Source organism: Phyllopteryx taeniolatus, chromosome 3 (assembly GCF_024500385.1).
Source record: "Phyllopteryx taeniolatus isolate TA_2022b chromosome 3, UOR_Ptae_1.2, whole genome shotgun sequence".
NCBI lineage: Eukaryota > Metazoa > Chordata > Actinopteri > Syngnathiformes > Syngnathidae > Phyllopteryx > Phyllopteryx taeniolatus.
Genome location: NC_084504.1, coordinates 30,543,216 through 30,562,576, shown reverse-complemented (window position 1 = coordinate 30,562,576; position 19,361 = coordinate 30,543,216).

The following is a 19,361-nucleotide window of genomic DNA, read 5'->3' as shown; positions in this document are numbered from 1 at the left end:
CACACACGGATGTACGCATTCATACATACATACATTCATCCGTACGCATTACACAGAGAGGCGTGGCCCATCCTCAAGGCGCTCTTTGACCTGTGTTTGAGCTCACTTTCAGAATCCAATCACACGGAAGTCTCCAGAGGGGAAACAGCGCAGGAAGATGTGGAGCAAACATTCTGAATTCGGGGAGCAACAGGAGTATCAAGTTAATATAAACTGGGTCTATTTCTATGTACTGGATGCTGATAGTCTATGAAGTCGATGAATAAGACAGACCACTGAAGTGTATACAGAATGTGCAAAGTAAAGACAAACATTTATACAAAGTGGGAGAAAGAAGAATACAATATTGTGAGGACTGAACTATTCTTTGATTACAGCCAAGAACAACCAGGACTGACATCACACAGCAGTAAAGTGGGAGATGGCTGTTTGGTTCAACTGCGTTAGAATTTAGAACCCGACTCCAGCGTTTCAGTGGCACGATTTCCTCTTTGGGGTATTTTTGTCTCTTTTCTGGTAACACTACAGTGCAATATCAATGAAGAAAACAAATAGAGTGGTAAAATTACAGCTTTTAATCAACTGGTTATTACATCATTTTGTTTGTTTTCCCAAATAGGGCATGGGCACTAGAATCTCTTGCCTGCAGCATATTTGGTGAAAATGTGTAACAGGGGAGCAGAAAATGTGGTCAATTATGTGAGCAAATAGAGTGCCTAATAAGCAGAAACTTACACGTTAATCACCTAAATAAGATATTGTTTCATTTTAATCCCATCAAGTTAGCTCTCATATCCACCGATAGCACACAAGACAAGCTTAATCTCTGTCTTTATTTAAAAATCCATATATTTACCTCTATGCAGTAGGGATAGAAATCAATGAAGGGGTGCATCAAATGTGTTTTGTGGCAGAGGTATTCATGTGTGTGCATGTTATGGATTGGCCTACGCAGAATGCGCTTAATAAACCTAATCATTAGCATCGTGTCAAGGAAGAAGGCCCACTGTGCTCAATAAAACAATATGCTAGTTATTTCACACACAATAGCCCTCTGCTTAAAATATACAAGTAAAAGGGCCCTGAGTCTCTTGGGCCTCAGCGCTTGGGAGGTGGGGGGGGGGGGGGGGGGGGGGGGGGAGCAAGGATTGTTTTACATTTTCACCAGCTGGTCTCAGAAAACAAGCTGCTCATACATTAATGTGGCAAGTTTTGATTTTTTTTTTTTTTTTGCCTCTTGCTTTCTTACATACTGAGAAGTCTGACAGTGAAGGAGATTAAGTCCCTTGCTCTCTTAACATGCGTTTTCATCAATAAATCACAATCAGAAGTGGAACCGAGGGTCTCACTACACACATGGCTGTCAAAGACACAACCTATGAAGCATTGAACTGGTAGATATAGTCGTCTCTGGTGGCTGAGGGAGGTTTCAGTTGGAGGAAGTTGCATGTGCGTGCGTGCGTGTGTGCGTGTGTGTGTGCATGCGTGTGCAGCCGGACAAGGGAACTCCAAAAAGCATTGGGTCGCTGAAGATCACATGACCATGGAGATAATGGGCCAAACAACCTTGACGAGAGTGGAAGTGGTCTCTCTATTTAATTAGAAACTTTAATATTTCATTCTCTGCTATGCCTCATTAGAGTTCTTCCATCACGCACTCACAGGCCTGTGCCCACAAGTACGCGCGCACACACACACACACACAAACGCACACTTTCCGCATTGGAGGATTCTCAGTGGTCATGAACGCTGGCCAAGAATAATTTTTGCAGTAGTTTTGTCAGATGGTCATGAGTAGCGGATGCTTTTATAAATTGCATGAATTTTAAAAAAACACTGATAAAATATATATACAATGTCATGAAAGGTTTTTTTTTTTTTTTTCTTTGTTTCACATCACCACACCAATTCTAATATCTCACAAGACAACCCAAGTAAATATAAAATGCGGTTTCGAAATATGATTTACTAAAGGGGTAAAAAAAAATCCCCGGCCCCGCCCGTGTGGAGTTTGCATGTTCTCCCCGTGCCTGCGTGGCTTTTCTCCGGGCACTCCGGTTTCCTCCCACATCCCAAAAACATGCATGAATTGGAGACTCTAAATTGCCCGTAGGTGTGAAGGTGAGTGCGAATGGTTGTTTGTTTATGTGTGCCTTGCGATTGGCTGGCAACCAGTTCAGGGTGTGCCCCGCCTCCTGCCCGATGATAGCTGGGATAGGCTCCAGCGCTCCCGTGACCCAAGTGAGGAGAAGCGCTCAGAAAATGGATGGATGGATGGATGGATGGAGGGATGGATGGATGGAGAAACTACATTTCATATTTACTTTGGTTGTCTTTGTGAGATATTCAATTTGCTGGATGATTCCAAATATTTCAGTGTGATGAATCAAATATGCCCAGAAAAATCAGAATGGGAGAAAATATTTTTTCACAGCACTTTATACTAAAAGGGGAGCGTAGAATCATCATAAAGGGAACTTTTTAATTGCTGCTATAATTGTGTGGCCTGGCCCCCTCGTCAAGTGTGAAATTAAATAACCAAGTAAATGATTATTTCTGTGACCCGACTCGGTCTGGCTTTTGCTGACTACTTAATGACTGCTCCCACATCAAGTTTCTGTGGCCATTTCAATGAAACTTATTTTTCTTCATGAATTTCACCATAGAGCCACCAAAAATGACACTGGCCGATATTAAGGCTTTGTTCTTATTTTTTCCTGAAAAAAATAGGACTGTGGTTAAAGACTGAAAACGGTGTATTCGATGTATTCCCCAGATTCATGTTTAAGCTATAAATGATGGCGCCAACAAGAACTCATTGAGTCTCTTTACATTTCGTGTGGCATCGCAATGACCTCGGGTGACTAAGACACGGAAATGTGTCCGCCCAGACGTGTCCCTCCCACCGCCGTTGCCACGACCCCACCTCGGTCCTGGCAACGGGAGGCAGGAAAGTGATGACCAGACACTTTGGCCGATTCTGTTCAAGGGCGCGTCATTCTGGCAGTGACGACACTTTAACCTGAACGAGGCATCTCACAGGACACTCACTGCTTTTTTTTTTTGGCTAACATTTGCAAAGAGTTAGACACCTTGCACCTAAAAATGTTTACAATTGCCTATATGAATAGTTTAAACCCTGAATATAATAAATCATCATCATCATCACAATCACCAGAGATGACAGGGTGGTAAAGTCTGGATCGTTTTTTTGTTTGTTTTTATCGTTTTTCATGGAAGTTAACAGCTGATGAGCTGTTAACGGCTAACTTCTCCACATAAGGCACAGTAAGTGCCAAACTAAAGAAAGTTGTTTGTGATATATGTATTTTTGAAGAATGAGGGTACCGTGTATCGCTGAGTCATAACTGTGGTAAAATGGCTTACAGGAAAGTAGTCATTTGGTGGCAAAGCAGCAACACATAAATTAGAGCGGTGCGATGGGTGCATTTTGCACCAAATACTTTTCGTTGTTGATTTAACATTTCTTTTACTTTCTTTGCACCTACTTGGAGTTATTCAAGTATTTAAGCCGCCTGATTACACACTGAGCCAAAGAGTGCATTCCTTAAAGTAATTAAAACAACATGTGAGTTCTGGTGTACCTAATGTTGTGGCTGGCGAGTTTGTGTATGTGGGTTTGTATGCATTATTCTGTTTATATGGGATTTATTCCTAGCAGTGATGTATGCGTGTGTGGAACATTATACGTTTGTGTGTGAGCGGGCCGAAAATATGCAGGATAATTACCAGGAAGAGGTTGGGATGCAGATGAAAAGGCTCGTATTGATTCTTGAAAGGACCTGACAGCTTGCCTGAGTGTTTTATTTCTCCCGCATTGTTTGTTTTGCATATAAAGGGTTCCATTTTCTCACAAATTCTGATTGCTGTAATGACAGCGGACCTTCTGCATGCTGAGAAGCAGACCAGGCTGTGGTAACAGTTTAGAGACAGAGGAGAGATGTGGAGAAATGTTTTGACCTCGACAGAGAGCCTCCTGCTTGTCAAACCGCCGACAATCAGTGAGAAAATATCAATGAAAATGACTTGAAACAAAGACGCCAGTCCAGGAAGGATACTTCCGAAATGCAGAGCGACTAAACTGTGCGGACTTCTGCGATTGGATTTCGGAAGTGGCTGATTGTCATAAACTCATTTTGCTGCACATCGAAGGTCAACAGGACTGCAAGTACATATAAGTACCTGTGGCTAAAAAGCCAAGCATGGAGAGTCTCTGTCAGTGAATGGGGCGATGATTGCCAACTGCCTCTCAATTATCCGACTTTCGCGCCCGTTTCCTAGTATTTTAACGTGACTATAAACTGATGACTGAGACAACGACATACATATGTATGCATTTTAGCGAAAACATGGATCCGGATCTGGTGAGGCCACCGTGAGCGCAGGAACGCAGCAGCACGGAGCATCCCGGCCCAGTGTAAACAGTCAGCGCACGTGTGTGCATGCCTTCAACTTCTCCAGCGCTGCTCGCCGTTCCAATCGAGAGTGACCAATCCTACCTAACCCCATTCAGACCTTTGTTCCACCCGCTACCACAGATGCAATCTCAACCGCACAATTTTTTTTTACACAAACACATCTGGATGCTGCCTCCTGCAGCCTGCCCCTATTGTAGCCTCCTCATGTTCGAAAGAATGTAGCCTTGCTCAATTGGAAATCAAACTGTTAAAAAAAGAGCAAAAACAAAATTGCATATGGTCCCACTTTAGGATCGGATAGAAGTTTTCTTCCTTTGCTCAGGCTGCTCTGGCAACACGATGGATATATCGTGTACAGGGTGTCCACAAAGTTGCTTTAACCTTTTTAATAGCAAAAATTAAAACATCATTTGATGAAATGTGTCAATCAGATGTTTTTTTTTTGAATACTCAGAGGTTATCAAAGTTTTTAATCACATTGCAGTCATGGATTTCAGGTAGCCTTGGTAATGAAATATGTTCTGTGAAAAAAAAAAGAATAATAATAATAATAAAGTGGTTGTATGTATATCGTGGTCTATTGAAACAAATTGGATACGCAAATTCAGCAAAATTGCAGGATTAAGTATCGAAGACATCCACCGTCTCGTCCGTCCATTTGTGCATGGCACAATAAATAATGACTTATAACATAACACGTATAAAATACATAAATATATTAACAAGATTAGGAATCTTTAAACATTTATCCATGCTAGCTACAACAATAAATTAAGCCTGCACCATCTAATAAGATCCAATAAACTATCCGAACCAAACTCTACACCAGCAGAATATTAGAAACAGCTCTCAGTATGATGCGGTACAGTTCTACGCTACTGCAAAATACCATCATAATAACGATAATGATAATTATATTGTTAAATGGATACCTCCCTGACAGTGTCAACCAAAATTGAACATTGCATGCTGTATACCAAGTGTGACGCTATAGAATTATATTGTTGTGTCGTAGTGGTGCAGATGTGATGTGCTCCCCAGCGGTTTTCCTAATTGCGCCGCAACCTGTTAGAAAGTTAGCTTATTAATGTACACAACGCCCACAGTTCCCCGGTCTGAAATGTGCTCGCTCATCCGACTGTCACCTCCATTTCAAAACCGTCACCTCCATCAACGCCATTTTGCTACCGGTCTGATAAGCAATTGAAACAATTTTCTCGCCGAGAATTATCATCCTTAATTGCAATGAAGGCCACGTTTTTCCTGTCGTTCCTCGGGAGTGTTTTTCTCTCCTTGGGTGGAAATGTAGGCATTGCCACTGAGCGTGGGCTCTCTGAAAGAGGTCATAATTACATCCTTCAGTATGCTCGCCGTCGGCAAGGATTCTATGCCTCATAATTATTAAATGGCAGATTCATTCTTATGTGTGTGCATGCGTGTGTGTAGTTTTGGCTTTGTGGTTGTGTATGCGCGTTAAATTGCAGGGTGAAAAGAGAGAATTTTTTTCTTCATTTGCTCAAGAGATTATTTGTTTATTCTGTGCAAACTCTGCAGAAAACCCACCAAAATGTTACTTCAAAGTGTAACATTGTCATTATATTCGGCATGACTAGCTGTAACTAAATCGATGGCACCGAGTTCACATGTTTTCTGAAGCAAAATTAATTTCCAGTTTGTAATCCATAATACAGAACAGGCAAATTGTGATTCAGTTATTATTATTACTATTCTCACCCTGATAATTGACATTAGTGATAGCTGAGCACCAATCACATTGGCACTACTGTCCTCTTGATGTCATTTCCATATCATAATTATATTGTCTCATTCGCAGCAGAGATGATGAGATCCCGCTCTCAACATTCCTAATCCGCCTCCTCTGTCCTCAGGCTCCCTCCCTGGAGCTGCCACCAGCACGCTGTTTACGCTACAGAAAAGAGTTATTGTGGGAAAAAAAATAATAATTACTGCTGTCCCTTCTGAAATAATATTGTAAGCTGTTAAAGCAGACATTGCTACACAACGTACAACACGAATATTTTTAGATCATCGCAAAAACTTTAAACTTGCATTAAGTGTTTTTGGGGTTTTTTTCTTGACCTAATTTATTGGTCTCCATGAACTTGAGATTTTCCTCAACAACATGAAATGAAAAATCAGGCGCTAGATGGAAGCAAATTATGAAGATTCGGTTAAATTATCAATGAACTTCGAGTTGATTATTTTTCATGTGCTGGAGAGTCAAAGTTTGACAAATAGGCCAAGCACCTGCTTTCAAATGGTGCATATTATAATATGTTTAAATATTAAACGTGGGCATTGATCATTCTGGTTCATAGTGTTTGTCATGTTCATGCATCAAGTGAAATCCAGCTTGGATAGCGGTGATCGTGATCTTGCACCAGAGTTGTGCTTTTAACATTGATAAAGGGGAGAAATGCAATTTCCTGCAATTTTTGCTCTCCACTATTCCAAACTAAAACCATGATAAAAAAAAATAAGAAAATAAAAAATTCTTTATTATTTTTGGTCCAGCGCTCGGATCGAATGAGTTTGTGAATCGTGAGTCCAGTGAATGTAAAGTCCGCGTACCAAACGTGGCGCCAAAGTCAAGTCTCAGAGCTACATATCTCAACGGGGGGAAGGAAACGAAATAGTTTAGAACACAAGCAAGTCAATAGAAAATAATACAAGAAAAGTGACTCCCGCATCTCTCGGGAGAACCAAACGTCTCTCCTTCAACATATCAAAACTTCACCTGTCTGGCACGGCGAGGGTGTCGAAAACGCCCTGTTTAGTTGTGTTCTATTTCTTCACAAACATGTATTTTTCAGGTGGAATGGAGGAATCAAGACTCTTCAGTTGTCTTGCTGCAAACAGACACCCGAGTTGGAAAGTGGCAGAGAAGTTGAGCCGTTAGATCTCAGTAGCATCGGCTCCCCCGGGGAACGTTCCGCAGCTCAGGGTACCGTCGTCCCACGCTGCGGTGGAGCTCGTTTAAAATACTGTTGTCACATAGCGATCACAGGCTTCCACTGATGGCACACAAATAGTCCCCTTGCGAAGCTCTTGAAAGCCCATTAGACGCCAGCACACACTTTGCTGCAAATGCCAGTGCTAAGTGCTCCCAATGCCAAAGAGAAAACACTGTGACAGACCTGATACCTGATGCGGAACAATCCATGTTTTTACCTGCGCTTTTCTTTTTTCCTTCCCACAAACATGTTTGTTGACTTTTCTGTTCATTTCATGCGGTAAATATCTGAGCAAGTGCTAACAGACCTCAGATCAGGCCACGACATTTTTTCATGTTTTGAGAGTGTGACACAGATGTGGAGCCGGTGAAAGCTGACTCCTCGGCAGCGTTTGGCTTCCTTGAAGCGTCTCGCGGTGAAAGAGAGCAGAGAGAGGAATATGATCCTCTGCAGGTAGAGGTCAAGCATGACTGCTGACTTCATGCATGAAGCAGCTGCTGAAGTCGCGCATAAGAGGAGAGAGGACCATTAACTTGCTTTTGTTGGGCTTTTTTAATACAGTATGTGGAAGCTAAATAGTGCCATCTGGTGACTTGAGCTGAATCTAGTGGCATGCAATGTTAATGCAATGTCAAAATAATAGATGAAGTACTTATTCACACAAAGCCTCTTTGAGTGCAAATATTGTAATATAGGCAAATTAAACATGGATTTGTTTTAAAGTTTAAACTATCAAGTGTTCTGTCTTTTTAACGACATTCCCACACCCTCTTCCATCTCGGCACCCTTACAACGCAGTGATTAATTTTAGCAAAGCAAATGTACTGATTCTTATAAATTCCACAAGGTGCCAGGTTTGCAGGTTCGGGGGAAGCAATACGAGGTGAATATATGGCCAACTGCAGGAAACGCTCGGGGAGTAAACAGCGTCTGTAAGCTCCGGCCGGTGCTGGGTGAGGCTAAATAACACCGGGGCTCTGTGATCATTCCTCTCCAAATGGTTGCTGCAGGGATGACGGCTCCAGGAGGAGCAAACGCTAACAGCCTCTAAACAAGGACAAACCTGTCCGGACAAGCTAGTCTCTTTAATTGCACTTCATTACCTCATATTGATTTAAGTTGCGACGGCCGTGCATTAAATGGCCGGGGTATGAATGGCTTCAAACAAAGGGGCAAAAATATACATATCCTCATTTTGGACAGGAATTGAGTCGATGGCGCACATGACAACACTTAGCTCATTCTCTGTAATTACAATGCCATCCCGAATACATGCAGGCACAAATAGAAGGCTTTTGACCACAGGCCTCAAAGTCTGCCTCGGAGAACAAGAACAGGTCACTGAGTTGATGTTTTCGCTCTTTGGGAAACTAGTTAAACGTCAATATAATTCAAATGCTTCTGTTGTGTGTGTACGTGCATGAGTGTGTGTGTGTGTGTGTGTGTGTATTTCTATATTGAACATAATTGTTTGCCATCTTTTAATTGTTGGGTGTACAGTATATTTGTCAAATTACGTTGGCCACACATAAATAAACATGAAAATCCCGGGGAAATTACATCACAAGGAGACATCAATTAAAAGCTCATTTCAGTGGGCTGTACTGTCTTGTTGCAACGGACTTTCCCACTGACCGGACTTGAACATTGACTTAGAGAAAACCACAATTGCACAAAAGGCCACTGTTCACTGGTGGATGGGAAAATGTGCGTGTGGCGTGAGCTTACACATAACCGATGATGACCAACCGAAGTTTTGTCAGGTGGTGAGCGCGCAGAAGTAGGTGTGAGAATTTGAGAACATTTACAGCTGAGCTCCTTTTTGCTTTTACCTGTGAAACAAATATTTGTACATTCCTTTTTTTTTTTTTTTTTTTTTTATAAAAGTCATTTGAGAGGTCAGACACAATAAAGGTTAAAAAGTCATGACCCAAAATCTACAAAAACAAATTCACTACACATGCAGAAGAGAGTAGATTTTGTCCAAAGGCCTTTTCACACTGCGCTTAGCTTAGTGCCGTGCGCCGCTGACCCACCAATTAAGGTGGGTCGCTTGCCGTGTCGCCGCAGCAAGGGCAGAGAAATGTTCAATTTGGACGGCAATCCATAGGCGAGGTGGCGGCGGATTGATTTCAGAGTGACAACGGCAAGAGAGTTTGGCAAAGTTGTACAGTAAACTCGTAGATGTTGCCATTGGTTTCTGAACTAATAATACTTGAATCCAGATGCAATCGCCGTTGGAGCTCCCTCCATGATACTGGCTCAATGAGGTGGCCTCGGCATTCTCCTCATAGCATACCGGTGGGCAGGGTTGCCAGGTTTGCGGTAACTTTTCTTTCAAAAACAAAAGGCACACTATAGACTATTGAAAATTCCGATTTTTAAACGTAAACGGGCGGCCTTGTCAAATCATGCGGTTCAACTCAAAGTCTAGTAGAGTCCCATGAATAAAAATGGCTTGGTGTGCAAGTCTGTAAATTGGTAAATCGAGTCAAGTGATGTAACTAAAATCCTCTACCTCTGAATTTTAAAAATAATACGGCTTTTTAGACACAAACTCGAGCTAGCTCACTTGGCTTCTGAGTTAAAAATGAGCCAAGCATAACAATCCCTAAAACAACACAATCTGTAATTGGATGGATGGATGGAAGTTGAATGCTACCGTCTTCCTGAAAAAGTGTTTCATCATAAAAATTGTTGGTATACTGTTGGCAATGTTACTCCACCAAGGATGCAGTGAAGGGTGGAACGTCACAAAGAATGTTTTTCGCCAAGCATTCAAACAAAGTAATATCATTTTTACCACACCACAGTAATCTGCGCCATAGGATTCTTTTAATCAAAAGGAGATGTTGCTTAAAACTCAAGATATGAAACAAACCTGTTATTACTTATAATATCTGCGTAATATTTTAAAGATGTATTATACATTAGCATATCTACCAAAAAGACGACAGTGAGAAAGCAAACTTCATAGGCACAGACTTTCCCAATTGTCGCAGCCTTTTGAACGCGCTTATCTGCCTTTATGTCGCAGCCCTTTGAAGGCCCGGATATACTGATGGAATAAATGAACAGTTCAAATCGCTAACAGGGTTTAAAAAAAAAAAAAAAAAAGGGGTGAGCTCGACTTCACCTCGCTTCATTTCATCCAGCAGACGTGAAAGTCTTTTGACAGCGCTGTCATCTGTCGAGTCGTCCACCCAAAAACCAAAGCTGCGGGCCTCCTGGAGTCGTTCAACCTCTAACCTCGCCAACTCAACTCAATGCTGTGCATTTCAAAAAAGAGCTATATAGTTATATTCGTGTCCAACATCTATTCTAGTATTGTATTAGGTGTGCACCAACCTTGGGTAAATCAATATGTGTGTGTGTGTGTGTGTGTGTGTGTGTGCGCGTTCATTCAGAAAGAGATGGCAAAAAAAACTATTTGCACTGGATAGCAAAGTGTTCAAGGTCCACAGCAGCAACCTGCAAACACTTAAAAGTAAACGTAGGTTGAGGTCACCATTGTAAAACCAACATCTTTTGGACACTCAGACCCATTCAGCGGCTTTAAATTGTTAAACAAATAACGGCGTGGGCATGATTCTATTAATTTCTTCGCCTTTCCCTCCCTTTTCTCCACTTGGCACAACTTCTTCTGGAGCGTATTCGTGTCTTCTTTTTCACTGGGCTCGCTTGGCGTGATGGATGCATGCACTTGGCAGACACATCAAGTCAGCCTGGCAATGTGAAGAAATCTGGTGCCAATATAAGAGATTGTACAGATGGACGTGAAACGTTGCTTTTTGCTGTTTTATTTCTATGATTTCTATACACCATCGTCTCACTTGTGTTTAAAAACATCCTCGTATTTAAATGCTACCCGCAAGGCTGTCTGCTCAGAGGCTGAGAATTGGCCATTAGGGTATAGTGTATGTTCAAAGGACACATCATCAACGGCTAATTAACAATTATTAACTGCTCCGCTGTGAAAGAAGACAAATTATCATAAATTACTACCTACTTAAAATGCTCACTCAATAGTTATAAATCATTAATTTTAACACCCTTATCACATGCTGAGGAAAGCAATTCTACAAAAGGTCTATTAGACAAAAAAGGAATTCACTGGTCTGTTTCAGCACAAAACCTCACTTTCCGCTTCTCGTCACCACTGCAGAGTCATTAGCAATAATTACTCTATGTAACACATTGGCTTCATCCGCACATATTAAAGAATAATTAAACCGCTGCCTAATTGCATTAGGCGAAGCCGTGTGTGGTAGCCGGTGTATGCAATTAGTGCGTGAAGATTCATGGAAATGTTGAGAGAACAAACCAAGTAGCCTAAATGGTAGAAGGACACATAATTACGGACGCTACAGATTTACTCAATGAGCTGCAATAGAAACTCTTTCCAGACAGAGATAAAATGCTCCATTTTGATTGACAGAGGTTACTGATTCAATTTAAAAATGTTTATTATTGGAGGGCATTAGAAACAGCTCTTGGTATGATGCTGGGCAGTTCCAGTGGTGGGAAAGTTCCTTCTCTAAGCGAATTAGTTCAAAGTTCAGTTCACCATTCCAAAAAAGAACTAGTTCAGTTTGTAGTTCATACATTTTGAACTAAGTTCAATATGTTGCTGACAGGCTATTACCCTTAAAATACGGCATCTGATTTTCCCATTGTTGCCCCCCATCAGTCCACAATTGTACCCAGCTGCAACTTTCACCCTACAATCTCAAAAACATGAGGGGGAAAAAAACGTGTTGCTTTAATGTTCTTTTTTAAAATGAGGAATTTAAACAAAAACAGGACTTAATGTACAAACAAAAACACGCAGCACAGCATGACAAGAACGATAGTGAAAGGACAATGATAACTTTGCATTCCGTGCCGCTCTGGCTGGCTATATTAACAAAATATTTTATTTTATCTATTCTTATATTGCAAAACAAAATTAAATTCCATATCATGACAGTGTGATCACACAGAGTTGTAAGTAAAGCTGAATGTACCGATCAAGAAATTGCAAGGCTAGGGGTAGCTTGTCACTGTTGCCTATGACAACGTCAGGGTGTTAGGCACAAAAGCTGTTATGGAAAGCCCAACTCTCTCAGCCATTTCCAAGCAAGGATGCGAGCACACCATTCAGCGGAGGAATTTCATCACGTGTGCAGACATCAAGACACACAGAGCCAATTTTCTATTTTTTGCTGACTTTCTCTCTCGATGTGTAAGGTGTTCCTCCTGTGGTTCAAATGGAGCTCACTGACCTGCAGCGCAAAGCTCTAAAGCCAAGTTCAACGAGGTGAGTGGCAAAAGCAGACAAGCTTGGACAGTTTGTGATAGAATTGCCCCCCAACTTCCCTGAGCTGTCCTGTATGTTACAGCTAAGCATAATAATTAATAAGTCAAAGTACAGGTCCAAACTTACTGATCATCTTCAAGCCATACTGAGGGTCTCAACTGCTTCATCCTTCAATCCAAATGTGGCTCAGCTATGTAAGAGGAAAGACTGTCGGGTGCCTGGGAGCAAGGAGGAGGCAAGAGAATCCTATGTTCTGAAGAACCGTTCGTGTTCTCAAGACCAGGTTGATGTTTTGAAGAAGTGCTCATGTTCTTAACTGTTACTAATCAAGATTGAGAAGACTGGATCAGTTGTACTTTTGGGGGGAATACCTGAAACCTTTTTTTGCTCACAGTGTCGCTTTTGGTCCAAATTCGCCATCCCAGCCACTCACGCAAACTGAGCTCATCCTAGATGGCTTCAATGCAGTTCACCACCTAGGACCGGCCTCTTTCACGTCGCCACGCTAGCCGCCTCAGAAGAGTAACGTCATTGCCTCCCTCGGACAGAGGGGGTGCAGCCAATCTGGACCACCTGGACAGGGATTTGGATTTTCCCGTTGGACAGCCTGGAACACCGGTTGGGCAACTGCTAGATCCGGCTGAGGCAATCCAGCATGATGTGGATCGTTGTCCAGTGGTGTGAATATGAGTGTGTTGCTGGTCTATATGTTCCGGGGTGTCCCCTGCCTCTTGCCCAAAGTCAGTTAGCAATGCTCATGTTAACCTATCTGGTGACACCATTCAGGTAGCACAATCTTCAAATCAATCATTAAAACATGCATAAACCCTCAATGAGTTGCTCCTCCAGGCAGCACGGCAACGTAGCGATTAGCATGTCTGCTCTGTTGAATGGGGACCAATTCAGGGTGTATTCCAGTCCTTGCCTAAAGTTCGCTTGTGACCCTAATGAGCAAAAAAAAAAGTATTCTTCAGTTATCCAGGTTCCTGAAAATTGTTCCACATGACATTCACAGTCTGCGGCTCCAACATCGTAGGTGCTGATGCCTCACAACAGGAGTTTTGGTCGTAGTTTTCATGAATAACGACTGTCAGCCGAGTGCAGATTGTGTAAAAATCACTCTTAATACACTTCACACCACCAGATAATCTGTCACAATCTTCTTTATAGACATCAAATGATTAGGTCTTTGCTGACGTAGGTTGGAAAGGAGGAGTCAAGATCCAAATCGGACAGACTATCTTACGTGTTTTCCCCCTTAAGGAAATACCCATGTGTTAATACACAATGTAGCTACAGTACCTCCAAAGACAAATATTTCTATCGAGATACAGTTCATAATTAAACAAAATCTTTGGGGTAGATAAGCCTCAAGGGTCCCAAGAAAAAAGGCTCAACAGCCATCATGTGTAACAAAAAGCTTAACAGTGACAGAAAATGACATATGTGATGATGACCACTGAACTTGTGATGTCGAAAAGCAGTAAACAAATCTCGGTCCTGAGTGCTCAGGACAACACTGTATGATAAACGGAGCAATAACAGCATTACTGAAACAATGGTGCAATGAACACCACAATGTCAGCTACAGTATGTTGTGGGTGTGAATGGGAAAAGACCTCACTGGCGCACACAGTATTATTGCTATTATAATATTGAAATATAGTTGTTTGACTTTGGAGCTTCCACTGCATGTTTTTTGTTCTTGCATTCAAATAAAATGTATGTTGTGTTGCGTGATCCCTACTCTGTTCCGTAATTCCAACATATCCTCCATACGTGTGTTCGGTAACACAAGGCTCCTGTTTGTAGCATTTCTTTCTCTTTTGTTTCCTGTTGCCTTCGCTCTATACCCATCTCGCTAACAAGCCAGCTCTGGTTCCAGGGAGGTGAGCTTGCAGCGGGGAAGAGGTGTTTTGTTTAGAGCCGCTTCCAACTGACATCCAGGTAAATGGCTAAATGTGTACTCTCATCCATATTCCAGCAAGCTGGGCCCAGGCGTTTGTCCAAAGCCAGGCTATGAAATATTAAAAGGATGAAGTGAAAGGTGGAGTACCCAGAGGCCCTGTGGGCAGTTAAACAGCTCTTTGTGTGCATGCGTCCTCGCTGCAGCGTATCCCCACCTGCCATCCACCACTCGGAAAGGCTGAGACTTCAGCATGCCCTCATTGTGTACTTCCTCCAAGGTCAGTACAGCGAGCTCGAATCCAACTGTGCTCTATGATCAGCTCTTACCATCCTCAAGCACAACCGCTGATGTTCACAACACAAACAAATCAATAACTCTGTAGACCGCATGGCTGGAGAGGGCACGGTGAGATGTGGAAGACACAGTCGAGGAAAAGAAAGAAAGAAAGAAAGAAAAACTCAGGAGCTCGGAGTATACGGCACAGCCTGCTGTAAGAATGGGATCAGGCCAACAAGGACTCAGATATATCAGGTTTCAATTAAGCACAGTTCACAGGGGCCGTCCACACAGGTGACATGGCCCTCACTCTCTCCATCCCATGCTTAATTGCAGCCCTGGGGAGAAAGTAATGAGATGGCTCTCTCTTTGGCTCTCCACATCCTCCCTCTTATTGTACGGGTGCCCGACACTCACGGCCAAAGGGGGCCTGTTGACACCTAGGACAGGTGCTTTGCCTAGTTGGATCCAGTCTGCAGCCTGCAAGCATATTTGGATACGAGTAGCGGTGACACTGTTTGCCCCTCTAGAGCGCTCTAGGGGGAGATATAATGAATAGCCTGAATGCAGGCATGCACTTGCACCAGAACGCCTATGTTTCAAAATATATATGTTCGGGAATGGTAGATATATGATGAAGGGGCGTGGTCGTTAAAATCATAAAGTTAGATAACATAACAGGATTACCAGAGAATACTGAAACCTTCTGTGTCACAGGGTATTTTAGAAAAGACCTGTACTTTTTTTTTTAAGTCAATTCAATGACAAAAAAAAAAAAAAAAAAAGGAACAAAGAAAATGTCAAACAATGGCCAGCCTTCAACTTAAAAGACAAGACAGCAACGTTTTGGTAGTTATTTGTACAGCAGTAAATTGTGTGTTGAGTGCTCAAACAGTTTCCAGCAAAGCGCTCCACACAAACTAAGAGATCAAGGTCGACATTGCTTTGCACACTGGGGCACAAAGCATAGAATTGTCTAAAATTAACTGGTAAGATCAATAGTAAAGATTTAGGGGAAACTAATGGTTCTTGTGCAGCCCTTAATTGACAAATTAAGAAATGTATGCCTTGACATTCATACCATAATGAACGTACTTATTGGGAGGGTGAAACAGAACACCATTCACATTCTTTGCCAAGATCTCATTCGATAAATGCGTTTTATGTAAATGATTGTTTATTTTATAAGGTTGCTGCTCTAAGTATAATTTGTTCTGGTCTAGAATTCAGCCAGTGACTGAAACAAGTCAAAAAAGGGCACGACCAAATATTTGCTTGCAATGCCCCAAAAATTGCAAAGCAGAAGTCGGCACAAAGTTTTGTGGAGGCTAGAGCGCATCTGTCACCAAGAGGGATGGCGGTGTCATCAGCAGCTGAGGCGGGAAATCAGAGGCAGTCGCTCTAAGATACACTTCTTGACCGAGTCACTTTTTACTTTCTGCTGAGCACCCCTGGAAAAATAAAATCTAAATCTTGGCTGTCACTATGTGGCTTTGGTAGACTACAACACTGGCCAGTGTATGGACATTTGAGCGGCAACACTGCTGCTTCATACAGTTGTTATACAATAAAAAAATTTAAAAAGAAAGCGTGTGTTTGTGTGTGTGTGTATGTGTGCGTGTGTGTGTGTGTGCAGAATAATAAGGATGAGAAGGGCTCAATGTGGCTGCACAGCTGCATTTTCTGAAAATCAAATTCCTCGGTAATGAGGCAGACAACGGAGACTCAGGCAGACCCAGAAGATTTGAAGGGCAGACAAAAAAGGGAGAGGAAGGAGGGGGAGCTGAAAGGATGACAAAGAGGGGAGAAAATTATTGAATTAGTCAGACAGTAATAGCAGAAAGACATGAGCCTAATATGGACATGCAAAGGGGGAGGGAGATAGGAAGTAGTGCCTATTACCTTAAATAAAAAACACCCAAACAATGCTGAGATTGAATTGAAAGGTGAAGCTTTGTATTTGCGTCATTCATCAGAGGGAATGGGGAGCTACAAGAAAATATTCACACCTGTGTCTTCCATCAATTTAACTGATTGTATTACATTTCTAATCCGCCTTTCATGATCACATGCAAAGTAAGGTTATTGTAGTCAGGGATTATCAGCCATGAAGTGCGTAAAAAAAAAAAAAAAAACGTTGAGACCTTTTTAGTTACAAACATAACTTACATGGGATCCAAATGAAACAGTCACTGGTTGTCTACACATTCCAATTAAATCTCATTGTTGTCCACCGTCATGGACAAGAGTATATACTGCTTTTGTGTGCATTTCATGAATTTGATTGCATTGATCTGTTTATGTTATGTAACCTCCTCCAACTTACAACCCCAATTGCAATAAAGTTCGGACGTTGTGTTAAGTTAATGATTATTTGCTAAAAATAATAAAGTTTATGAGTTTGAACATTAAATATCCGTCTTTGTAGTGTATTCAATTAAATATAGGTTGAACATGATTTGCAAATCATTGTATTCTGTATTTATTGATGTTTTTCATTGGAATTGGGGTTGTACATTTTTGAAAGCTTGTCATGGTGGAATATTTTCCTTATTAACTCAAATCTAAATGGTCTGTTTCATTCGTTGTTTATCTCTCGTGGCAGTTCACGCCCAAATTTGCCGGCTTATTATTATCATGTTTTGATATGGTTGTGTTAGATGTACAATAACACAATGTGAGTTGTAGGCAGCGTTGCACAAGAGGGAGATCAAGAAGGTTACCGGGTCAAACCTCAGCTTCCTTTGAAAGTATCTTTGCCGACGACTAATTGGTTTGATGTGAAGCAGCCTTTACTGCCAGTGTGTGAATGGGTGACACCGCATTATGCTGGTATGAGTTGCCATACAAATTCCCACACATTCAACATTGATTCAATTTAACCAGTCCATGTTTATGCACCCACCTTGAATAGAATTTTGTCAACGAACACCTTGCACACAATGTTAACGAACATCTACCTCGGGGAGCATCCAAATGGGTTATGGTGGGCATCGATGTTATTTTTTTGTTTGTTTTTTTTTCCAGGCATGAGAAACATTGATTTAGCCACAAACAATCTTCCATGTCCGAGGGAGTCTGGCTTGCTGGATTTCTTCGAAGGTTCTGGTCTAGGGTCACATTCTTGGCTCCCATGATCTGCAGTCACACTGCAGATTCCCAGGGAGCGTGTCACGGGGAGGGGGGGAGTAAAAGGGGGGCTCAAACGCTCGGCTCGTTACTCTAAACGCTGCCTAATTAATAATGTATCAGAGCGGACGCACTGAGGCACAGCAGGGCTCCTCGGCTTGTCACAATCACTGACAAACGCAATCCCTACCAACTACCACACACGCACACATACAGACCCACGCACACAATTAGGAAGCAACTCCTCAAACCTCATCACAACAGAGCCCTCTACCCAAGCTTACTATTCCGGGCTCTGAATATTTACAAACCCTTGTTGGTACACTACTGAAGCGTTGCAGATGAACACATCTACATAGTCGCACACTCTACTACTGTATATACGTACATGAAATGACCAGAGCATTAGGGACAATTGTATAATCTAATAGGATCCGAGATAGAGTGAGGAAAATAGCAATAACGTTTTAATGAACACTGTCAAAGAGGTAATTAATTTAGCAATGTGTTTCTTCCTTAGTTGCTTGTCACACTATATTTACTTGATTTGTTGCTAATATTTTGGTTACCTTAATGAGCTACATGAGAGGGTCAAAATATTAGACATACCTCACGGTGTCACCAAAACACGCTTATTAAAACATGCTTTTACAATTCTTTGGAACATTCATTGGCACAAAAAAAAAAAATGCTATTTAGTTCTATGCTAAATGCTACGAAGTGTCCGAAATAAATTAAAAGCACATATGTTGTCATTATTTTTCTTAAATAACTATGTCAAAATTATGAACACAAAACAATCGTTTGATCACAATGTTTAACTAACATGGATGTGGTCAATTATGCATCTTTCACATTCAAATTCCATCAGGCTCTTCAACTTCAGCACAGATTGCATAATATGAATTATTCATTACGTTTTGTTTTTTTAGATTGAGTTGACTTGAATCATTTTATTAACTATTATATATTCTATTATACTATATATATATATATATATATACACACTACACTATACTATACATTTAGAATGCACTATTAGTTATAGTTATACTACAGAGAACCCTTAGACACCCAGGATTCTGTTGGATTACTTTGGGGAAAGTATGTAAAGTGTCCACACAAGATGGGTGAGAAGGAGATTTTTATTTATTTATTTTCTATAGACTGCACTGTATGTCCTGAAACTGACAAACATTCACCAGTTGCCTTTGCTCCACCCACCACATCCTTCATGTTTGATTTATTTGCTTCTTTGTTTGTGTTTGTCATATGGAGAGATGTAAATTTAGCCACCCCAAGGGAGAGCATCCTCACTACTGACACAAAAAAAA